Source organism: Moschus berezovskii, chromosome 20 (genome assembly GCF_049115385.1).
Source record: "Moschus berezovskii isolate FMDL1 chromosome 20, NW_MosBer_1.0, whole genome shotgun sequence".
Lineage (NCBI taxonomy): Eukaryota > Metazoa > Chordata > Mammalia > Artiodactyla > Moschidae > Moschus > Moschus berezovskii.
Genome location: NC_142479.1, coordinates 40,513,758 through 40,523,405, shown reverse-complemented (window position 1 = coordinate 40,523,405; position 9,648 = coordinate 40,513,758). Strand labels below are relative to the sequence as shown.

At 50.5% G+C, this 9,648-nt stretch overlaps 1 protein-coding gene across 6 annotated transcripts in view; it reads left to right on the top strand.

The window, feature by feature from the left end:
- Positions 1–9,648, top strand: part of PIK3R5 (phosphoinositide-3-kinase regulatory subunit 5) — a 77,376-nt gene that overhangs the window by 1,478 nt on the left and 66,250 nt on the right. Inside the window, exon 1 of one of the 6 annotated variants that reach the window (XM_088828892.1) lies at positions 4–60. The exons of the other annotated variants lie outside the window; for them this stretch is intronic. The gene's annotated coding sequence lies outside the window, so the exon portion shown is untranslated. Of the gene's footprint in view, positions 1–3; positions 61–9,648 lie in introns of those variants that run through there. 6 annotated transcript variants of the gene reach the window in all.

The following is a 9,648-nucleotide window of genomic DNA, read 5'->3' as shown; positions in this document are numbered from 1 at the left end:
GAAGGAGATTGTTCAGAGGGAAAAGGAAGGCGAGATGAAAGCAGCAGGATGTGGTATCAAGTGAGTTACAAGCCTCTTGCAGAGAGGAGTGGGTTTGGGCGAAATGAGGGCCGGAACTGGGCCAGGTCTACCTGCGTCCAGGGTTCTGAATGGGTCCCCCGTCTTTCCCTCCCTGCAGTGGTCACTCTGCCTTCTCCTCCACACCTTCCCTCCTCCTGGCTTGGGACCACCCAGAAGGGCACTGGTTCCCAGAACTTGTTAAAACACACCTTCTCCAGGCACCCCTTATAGCACAGCTTTCCAAGGGTGGGGTCTGGAATTTGTATTTTCCTAAAATTTGAGTAAAATCCGTTAAGTGGTGATGCTGGCTTGGGAACCCTGGATGCTGTGGAAAGGAGGCCGGGGTTCCAGCTGTGCCCAGCAGTGTGACCCTGAGCCTCATGAACATCACACTGCCCCCTCCCAGCCTGCTTCCCCATCTGCAAAATGGGCCCTAACATGCACCCTCAGGGGGCAAATCAAATGAGAAAAGTGTGAGCTGGGCGACTGCACAGGGAGCTGCCCTGGGTGTTTGCAGAACAAGGGAGTGGGTGTCTTGGGCTTACCTGCTTCCTCAGCGGGCACACTGCGGTGTGGCTCCAGGAAGACAGTTTTGAATGGTCTACTCTCTCTTCCTGCTCGGAAGACCCTCCCCCTGCTTCTTGGAGAGTATCTAGCCAGGATGGTTGTTCTGGGGACAGTGCAGAGTCTTTGTGTGCCAGGCCTCATTGTTCTTTTGTTTGTTGCTTTTAAATTTTGGTTTCGAGGGCTCTTTGCTGCTGCATGGACTCACGTTCTCTAGTTGTGGCGCAGCTCCGTTGCCCGGGGACCTGTGGGATCTTAGTTCCCTGACTGGGGATTGAATGAGCATCCCCTGCATTGAGAGGGGGATTCTTAACCTCTGGACCACCAGGGAAGGCCCCTCATCAGGGTTTTAAGACCCTTGCCAATCTCTTAGGTGAGGGATAACTGTCTTCTCTTTACAAGCTGTAGTGGACAGAGAAAGACCTCTGTCTCCTTTACCTGCCTCTCCCCAGCATGCGCCTCCCCCCTTTTTTTCTTTCGAGAAGAATCAAGCGGAAGCTAACCGGGTGACCAGTGTGTAGGGGGTTACTGCAGGGGTCATCATGTGGAGGAGGAGGCTGGCTGTTGGAGGCTGTTCCATGGCCCCAGGTTAGTCATTGATCACCGGCCTTCTGGCAGAGAAGTGGAGAAAGGAGAGGCAGTCGCCTTTGCCTGGGCAGCCCAGTGTTAGAGGCTCCGGCTTGGGTTCAGAGGAACACTCAAAGAGCCCTGACTTGGTCTTTGTTCAGAGAGCCTCACCCCCAAAGGACCGAGCTGGCCACACTTCTGTGGGACCTCTGTGAACTAGAAGACTTGTTTGCCTCAGCTGTGGGTGGACTGAAAGCCTGGATCAGCTTCTTAAGTGAGAAAGTATCTAGAGGGGCAAGATGGAGTGATTGTCATCAGCTCAAGGAAGAGGTTTGAGGTTCTGGCATAGATGGGGTAGGGGGCGGACAAAGGAAAGACTATGTCTGACTTCTGCCCAGAGGCAAGCTGAGATACTCGCACAGCAAACATATATTACTTATTAGGGTATTCCGTTGATGTGAAGATGTACGCATTTTCACATTTTAACAACTCTGAAATCATCTTGCCATCCATGGCATCTTACCATTATAATAGGCGGCAATATTTCTTTCTTTCTTTCTTCAGTTCAGTTCAGTTCAGTTCAGTCGCTCAGTCGTGTCCGACTCTTTGCGACCCCATGAATCACAGCACTCCAGGCCTCCCTGTCCATCACCAACTCCCGGAGTTCACTCAAACTCATGTCCATCGAGTCGGTGATGCCATCCAGCCATCTCATTCTCTGTCATCCCCGTCTCCTCCCGTCCCCAATCCCTCCCAGCATCAGAGACTTTTCCAATGAGTCAACTCGTCGCATGAGGTGGCCAAAGTATTGGAGTTTCAGCTTTAACATCAGTCCTTCCAATGAACACCCAGGACTGATCTCCTTTAGAATGGACTGGTTGGATCTCCTTGCAGTCCAAGGGACTCTCAAGAGTCTTCTCCAGCACCACAGTTCAAAACCATCAATTCTTCGGTGATCAGCTTTCTTCACAGTCCAACTCTCACATCCATACATGACCACGGGAAAAACCATAGCCTTGACTAGACGGACCTTTGTCGGCAAAGTAATGTCTCTGCTTAATGGTGGTGTAGTCGCGAAGTCATTTTCCACCTCTTGTAGCCCACCTGGCTCCTCTGTCCATAAGATTTTCCCAGGCAAGAATATTGGAGTGGGTTGTCATTTCCTTGTCCAGGGGATCTTCCTGACCCAGGGATCAAACCCATATCTCCTGCATTGCAGGAGGATTCTTTACCGCTGAGTGACTAAGGAAGCCCAAAATAATGGTGCATCTTACAATTGATGGCATCTTTTTCGATTCTGTTAAATATGATGTGTATTTTACAAATATGGGGGGTGCTTTCGATGTACAGGGGTGCACACAGAACTACATCATTCTCGTAAATGAAATTGCACGTATCACTTTTTCCACCAGCTCTACCTTTTAAACACCAAAACTTTTCATGGTATCCAGTTTTTAAAAGAAATCCTTATAAAATGTGTTGCTTGCCTTTATAAATCTAGCACATGGTGTGTGATTTAATAATTTCTTGAACATATTAAACAGTTCTACCTGCTGTTTTGTGCATACCTTGGGTCTGCTCAAGACAAAATTGTTGTCATCTTTCTTACTGTCCTTTTCCCCTTTAGCTGTCCTTTCATGGTCCTTGGCCGTGGGCTAAGTATTTCTCCTTCTCCTTTTCATCTTCATTGCCATACTCAGGTTGCTACAACTATTATCCACATTTCATCAAGGAAGAAACTAAGGACCAGGACGATACTGCTCGGAAGTGCCAGGGCTGGGTGGATGACCAGAGATGACCCAGCCCAAGGGGCATTCTGCCTGTGCCTGGGGGTGAGGAAGGCATGGATTGTGGGGCTGACTTTGGGAGCCTGAATGTGGCTGTCTACAGGTCTTTTCTGTTTGCTTCCAGGCTAGTGGCTGGAAAGTTCTGGATAGTTGGGTTATCAGCCAAGTGACTTCCGGATAAGTGACGTATAGCTGTAGCAAAGTGTACGAGATTGGAGGGTAGGGCCAGTGAATGGGAAGAAGTGGGTGACTAGTGGCACCAAGCAGACATTGGGTCCTTCTTGAGTCTACCGCATCTAGCACTTGGGGTGCATGGCTTTGAGCTTTAGGGTTTGTCCTCACTGGGAGACGCCTGCCTCCAGCTTTCCCCAACTCCCAGTCCAGCTTCTCTCATGTTGGCATAGGGATATAAGACAACAAAGCTGAACAGGTCACTTTCCAGCTGTAAATCCTCCCGAGCTGCCCTGGCCCTCTGGGGAAAGTCCATACCCCTTAGCATGCCTAGCAAGGCCTCCACCACCCAGCTCAGGTCACCCTGCCTCCTTCATCTCCTGAAGCTTGGGCAGACCTCAGTACCTTTTCACGTGCTGCTCCTTCCTGCCACATTGCCCTTCCCGTCCACTGCCTGCCCGGCAGACCATGAATTCATCCTTGGATGCCCAGCTCCAACCTCATCATCTTTGAAGGCTTCCCCAACCCCTCCTCACTCCACAGCACTGGCCACGCCATCCTTCCGTCCTCCCCGTGCCTTTCGTGTCCTACCGGAGCACTGGCCCCTCTGGCCTGCAGGGTCTGACCAGTGACATGGTGGCTGGCTCACCAGGGCCTTCTGATGCTCAGCACAGCTGTTCAGCTGTCACCATCAAACTCCCCAGGATTTCTTAGAAATCCACGAACAGCAATAGTGGGGGTTGCCAAGGGGGCTGCGGAGCTCAGGGTGTTGTAGGGGGCAGAAGGGTGGGGTCCGGAAGGAGTGGTGTGCTTTTCATTTTCATGTCCTCAAGAGTCTTGCTACTGTTGTTGTTGACCTAGGCAAATGAGTCTGTGTGGTTTCTTTGTGGGGGGCAGGGCTGGGGTGTGACGGCTGAAGGCAGCTTCTGCCTCCTGTGGAGTCAGGGGTGCTGTGTTTCTGCCTGACTCCCCCACTCCCAGCCCTGTGACCCTGGGTTGAGTCCATGTACATCAAAAGTGTCAGTTTCCCCATCTCCCTGGAAGCGTGCACGGATGCTTTCTACGGCCCCTTCCTCATCTCCAACAGTCCATTCCTTGGTTCAGCACCTCTGCACAGAGCACCTTCCATGTGCCAGGTATGTGCTGAGGCTCTGAGGACCGTGAGGGAGACAGATAACGTTGCTGGAAATTTTTCATTTTGGCTACGTTGAGTCTTCATTGCGGGCTTTTCTCTGGTTGCGGCACTTGGGCTTAGTTACCCTGTGGAATATGGGATCTTCGCTCCCCAACCAGGGATAAAACCTACATGGGAAGGCAGATTCTTAACCACTGGACCACCAGGGAAGTCCCCTTCCCCTGGTGGAAATTAGTCTAGTGGGCAGCACACTAGACACCTATTGTGTAATTTCCATCCTGAGAACGATGAGGTCGCGGGCAAGTATGGAAAGGGAGCCCCATATACTTTGAGGATTAAGGAGAGGCTTCCCTGAAGAAGTCACATTCAAGATGAGAATTGAGGGATACAAAATAGAAGAAAATACCAATGGTAATAAAAATGATCCCCAACACTGAGCAGACATGTGCTAAGCCCTCTCTGGGTGCACCCTCTCAGGAATTCCTTTCAGTATCTCTGTGGAGTGTGGGGGCCTCCTCTCCTGCAAAAACCAAGTGAGGTAACTCTGGCATAAACCAGAGAACCATCCCCTGCACCCCGTCTCCCCCCTCCTTGTCTCTCCCCCTCCTCTGAGGTCGCATGAAGGTCATAAACACTATTAGGGGGCGCCTCCCTTTTCCTTTGCACTGATCATCACCAGAGAGTACGTTCCTTTGCTGTTGAGGGGCTCCTTGTAGGAGTCCCTTGCATTTGCTCTCACATTTGCCATCCACAGCAAAAGGAGCCTCTGTCCACAGAAAACCACTGTGTCACCCGTTGGCCTTTCGTTCCATCCCTCTCGGAGTTGCTGTCCTTACAACCCAGATTTTGTGTATTTCCTAAGAAGTCATCCTCTCAGCACCCACATCCTTCTTCTTCCTTCCAAGTTTTCTTCCCAGGACCCCATGGTCTCTGTGGACGTACCTCTGGCTTTGGGTCTGAGCGTTTGTTCCTGAGTGACGTGGTGGCTTTGACTCTCATCAGGTGAATCTCCCCACAGCCACTTCCATGCAGCCTGGCTGAGGCCACCCTCCTTCTCAGTGCATTTTCTGGGTGAGATTACATCTACACCTGCTGCTCTTTTGGGAGACTTTCAAACTCAGTCTCGATAATGGGCCTCTTTGAGAAGCTGATAAAGCCATAGATCATCCCCTCCATCTCCCCACAAAAGGCACACGTGTGCACACACATGCATGCTCTTTCAAAGTTTTGCAGAAGACCTCTGGGTCTTCTCAGACCTCTGCTGTCCACCAAGGAACCCAGGTGGGTAGCCTCTGATCTGGAAAACAGGACTTTCTATACACTGATTTCTTTGGTCAGAAGTCAGCTGTTGTCAGAGTGATGGATCTCTCCCTGGGGAGATCTCAGGGCTCGCCATGGGGACCACTCCCAAGCCATGTGCACACTTCCTGGGTTTATTATTGAGTCTTGAATTCAATCCATTTCCAAGATGATTGAAGAACATTACTTTAGCTAGTTGTTGTTGTTTAGTCACTAAGTCATGTACAACTCTGCGACCCCATGGACTGTAGCCCATGTCCATGGACTGTAACCCGTCAGCCTCCTCTGTCCATGGGATTTCCTAGGCAAGAATACTAGACTAGATCTTCCCAACCCAGGGATCGAACACCTGTCTCCTGCATTGGCAGGTGGGTTCTTTACTGCTGAGTCACCAGGGAAGCCCTTACTTTGGCTAGTGGTGTCCTTAAAAGAAGCTCTCTGCTCTGGTTCCCCTACCCCCAGCCAGGGAACTAGATTTAAGGCTAGAAATGAGACCAGAGAAGGTGCGTATTGGTAGCTGTTGTCACGAATAGAGACGATGCAGGAAGCAGAGAGGCAGTCACTGCTGGTGTTTTTGCTGCAAATATTCTCACGGCCTCCCTTGTTCTCAGGGACTGGCCTTTATTTCTCTGATGTGGTTGTAGTTCTTTAGAGCTGACACCTTGAAGTCAAGTGCCACGTGTGAAGGAAGTTTTCTTCAATTCCTCATTTCTAAGGATTTGTTAAAGCATGGATGGAAGTTAGGTTTGTCAGTTACAACTGGAAGCATCCACTAGGAAAGCTTTGTATTCTTTCACCTTGAGGTAGGTTTGCGTGATGTGTTATATCATTAACTTCCTTCTCTTCAGCTCTGCTTGCCCTTCTGGAGTAAACTCTGCTTAGTCAAGGAGTTTTGTTCTTTCAGAACAGTGCTAGGTTTGATTTGCTGCGATGCCTTTGAGAATTCTTGCATCCGTACAGATAAGGTCAGCCCATATTCTCTTTTGTACTGCTCTTGTCATGTTTTGATGTGCTGGTTATGCAAAGTGATTTTGGAGGCATTTCATCTCCTGCTGGGGCTTCCCTGGTGGCTCGGTGGTAAAGAACCCGCTTGCCAAGGCAGGTGAGGGTGCAATCCCTGGGTTGGGAAGATCCCCTGGAGGAGGAAATAGCAACCCACTCCAGTATTCTTGCCTGGACAATCCCATGGACAGAGGAGCCTGGCGGGCTACAGTCCACAGGGTCTCAGAGTCGGACACAGCGGAGTGAGTGAGCATGAGCATCTTCTGCACTCTGGGGACAGCTGGCAGAGCAGGACATGATCTGTGTCTCGGAAGCTGGAAGAACAGCTTGGTCTTAGGACTCCCATGACTGGATTCTTGGTTTCCCATTTCCCAAGCCTTCCTCTCCTCTTTCTCTCTGCCTTAGTCCTCCCAGGTACACACCTAGCACCTCAGTGCTCCCAAGCTGGAACCTCAGCGTCATCTTTGATTCTTGCCTTCAACAGTTCTCTACCGATTCCCATGAGTCTTTCCTTTCCCTGCCCTTAAGCTGAGGGAAGGCTCATTTCCACTCTTAGATGCTTCCATCCATCTGGAGAGCTGTGCAAGGCCAGGTGCTGTGTTTAGTGGGGATGCTGATAAACCATCTCACACCCAGAGAAAGGTAACCAAGGTAGTGATGGCACAATACAGCATGTTTACAGAAGGAGAGGTGTTTTTCTATATGAAGAGGACATAAAGGAGAAGTCATATCCGTTTTTAGATATTTGAAGGGCAGCAGTCTTTCCCAATGGCTCAGCGGGTAAAGAATCCACCTGCAATGCAGGAGACATGGGATCAATCCCTGGGTCAGGAAGAACCGCTGGAGAAGGAAATGGCAACCCAGTATTCTTGCCTGAAAAATCCCATGGACATAAGAGCCTGTCAGGCTGCAGTCCGTGGGGTCACAAAGAGTCGGACACGACTGAGCGACTAACACTGTACTTCGGGACTAAGCACAATTCCTTGGAAAAGGTGAAGACCTGCCCTGTAGAGGTCGTTCTCCTAGGAGGAAAGGGACCCATGAAAGGAATTGTGAGGAAATCTCGGCTCACCACAGGGAAGATCTTAGAGAAGTTCAGAGCAGAATAACCATGGAATGGGAAGACTTGTGGTAGTGAGTTCCCCATTGGGAGAAGCATTCAAAGAAAACACATGTCAGATGTAGAAACGAAAGCTATGAGAATGGAGGCAGATCACTTCATTTCTGCTGCTGCTGCTGCTAAGTCACTTCAGTCGTGTCCGACTCTGTGTGACCCCATAGACGGAAGCCCACAAGGCTCCCCTGTCCCTAAGCATCTCTAATTCTCCAAATCTTGGTGACTGTGTCTTACTGGCTGTAGGAAAGTTGGTTGTTCTGATAACATAATTTGAATTTAAGAAATTCAGTGGCCTTGAATAAACAAATCCCAAAGCTGGGCAGTTCCCTCACAAATCCTACAGCCTGTCTTCAGAGCCTGTCTTCCCAGAGCAGGAGCTCAGTGGTAGTTAGAAAACCAGAGCCATGCATGGTAAGACCCTGGAGCCACAGCTGGACATGGGGATGTTTGTCCATCTCCTGTGCTGGAGAAAGGACTTTTTTTGGGTGGGGGGCAGTGGGGAGTCTCTTGTTCTTGGATCCTTCTGAACCAATCTGATAAAATGAACTACTTCAGAGACACCTTCCTCTGTGGCTGTCCCAGAGAAATTCTCAGCGCCAACCTGATCCACCTCCAGGTCACACGGGGAATTAATGGCCTCTTGTTCTTGGGGTTTTTGAGCCAACGTTTAATGGGCCTTTGCATTTCACATTCACTTCTGTACTGATACCTTGAGAGTTTCATTTTGAGAAAACCCAAAACTCAGAGCTCTCCTTCGCCTGTTATTGTCCTTAAGTGAACACAGTGGGGTTGTGGTGTGATTTTCAGACTACTGAATGGAAGTAGGAGCTGAGATCTCTAGTCCTAGCTGTCCCCCACTCTGCTGTTCATCTCCCTAAGCCTGTTCCCTCTTGGCTCAAGGGGCTCTATATTCTGACATCCTATGAGTTTTACAAAGTCTTCTCTCCAAGTGTAGGCTGATAGGAGCTGCTCTGATGGGCTGAGCAGAGAAGGGAACTGCTCCTTCCCTCATGGTACCCATGTCATGGCAGGACTCCCAGAGGCTAAAGTCCTTCTGACCACAGTGGTGCCCCACCTCCCTCCACCCAGGCTTCTCCACTGGAAGTCTTCCTCTGATGTCATTGGTGGCCTTGTAATGGCAGCTTCCAGTGACTTTCTGCTAGTTTGCATCTCTTTGCAGTTTCTGTAGCATTTGATGCCCAGCACCCCTTGCTAGAGAGCTTCCCAGGTGGCTCAGTTGTAAAGAATCCATCTGCCAGCGCAGGAGATGCAGTTTTGATCCCTGGATCAGAAAGATCCCCTGGGGAAGGAAATGGCAACCCACTCCAGTGTTCCTGCCTGGGAAATCCCATGGACAGAGGAGACTGGAGGGCGAGAGTCCATGGGGTCGCAGAGTCAGAAACAACTGAGCGACTGAGCACACACACACACCCTGACCTAGAGCCTCTTCCTCACCATATGCACCTCCTGGCATTCCTCTGCACGCTCCTCTTCTTGCTGTCCCAGGTCATGCTTAGGTCCCTCACCCAGACCCTTATCTCCAAGTCCATGCTGGTCGATTTTACCATTTCGACGTCAACACAAGTCCGGAGCCCAGCTCTTCGTCCACGACACAGGCTTCCTCTCCAGACTTCCCCATTTGGGGATCTCTAGTGAAACCAGACTCCTGGTCTGGAGTGGAGATGTTGCAGTCACCTCTGAGTGCTCCCTCCCTCTTCCTGTCCCCCGCTCTCCAGCCAGCTTTGATGGCGCTTCCTTTGGTTCTCGCTTCTTTTCACTTCCCCATAGTCCTCCCTGTCACCCAACTCAGCTTTCGTCACCAGCATCCTAGGCCTGCTTCTGGACCCTGCTCTCTTCCTTGCTTCCCCCAGGAGATTCTTCTAATGAAACTCTTTTGTCACCATGCTCAAGAAGCCTTTGGTGCCACCTGCCTCCTAGGCAAAGTC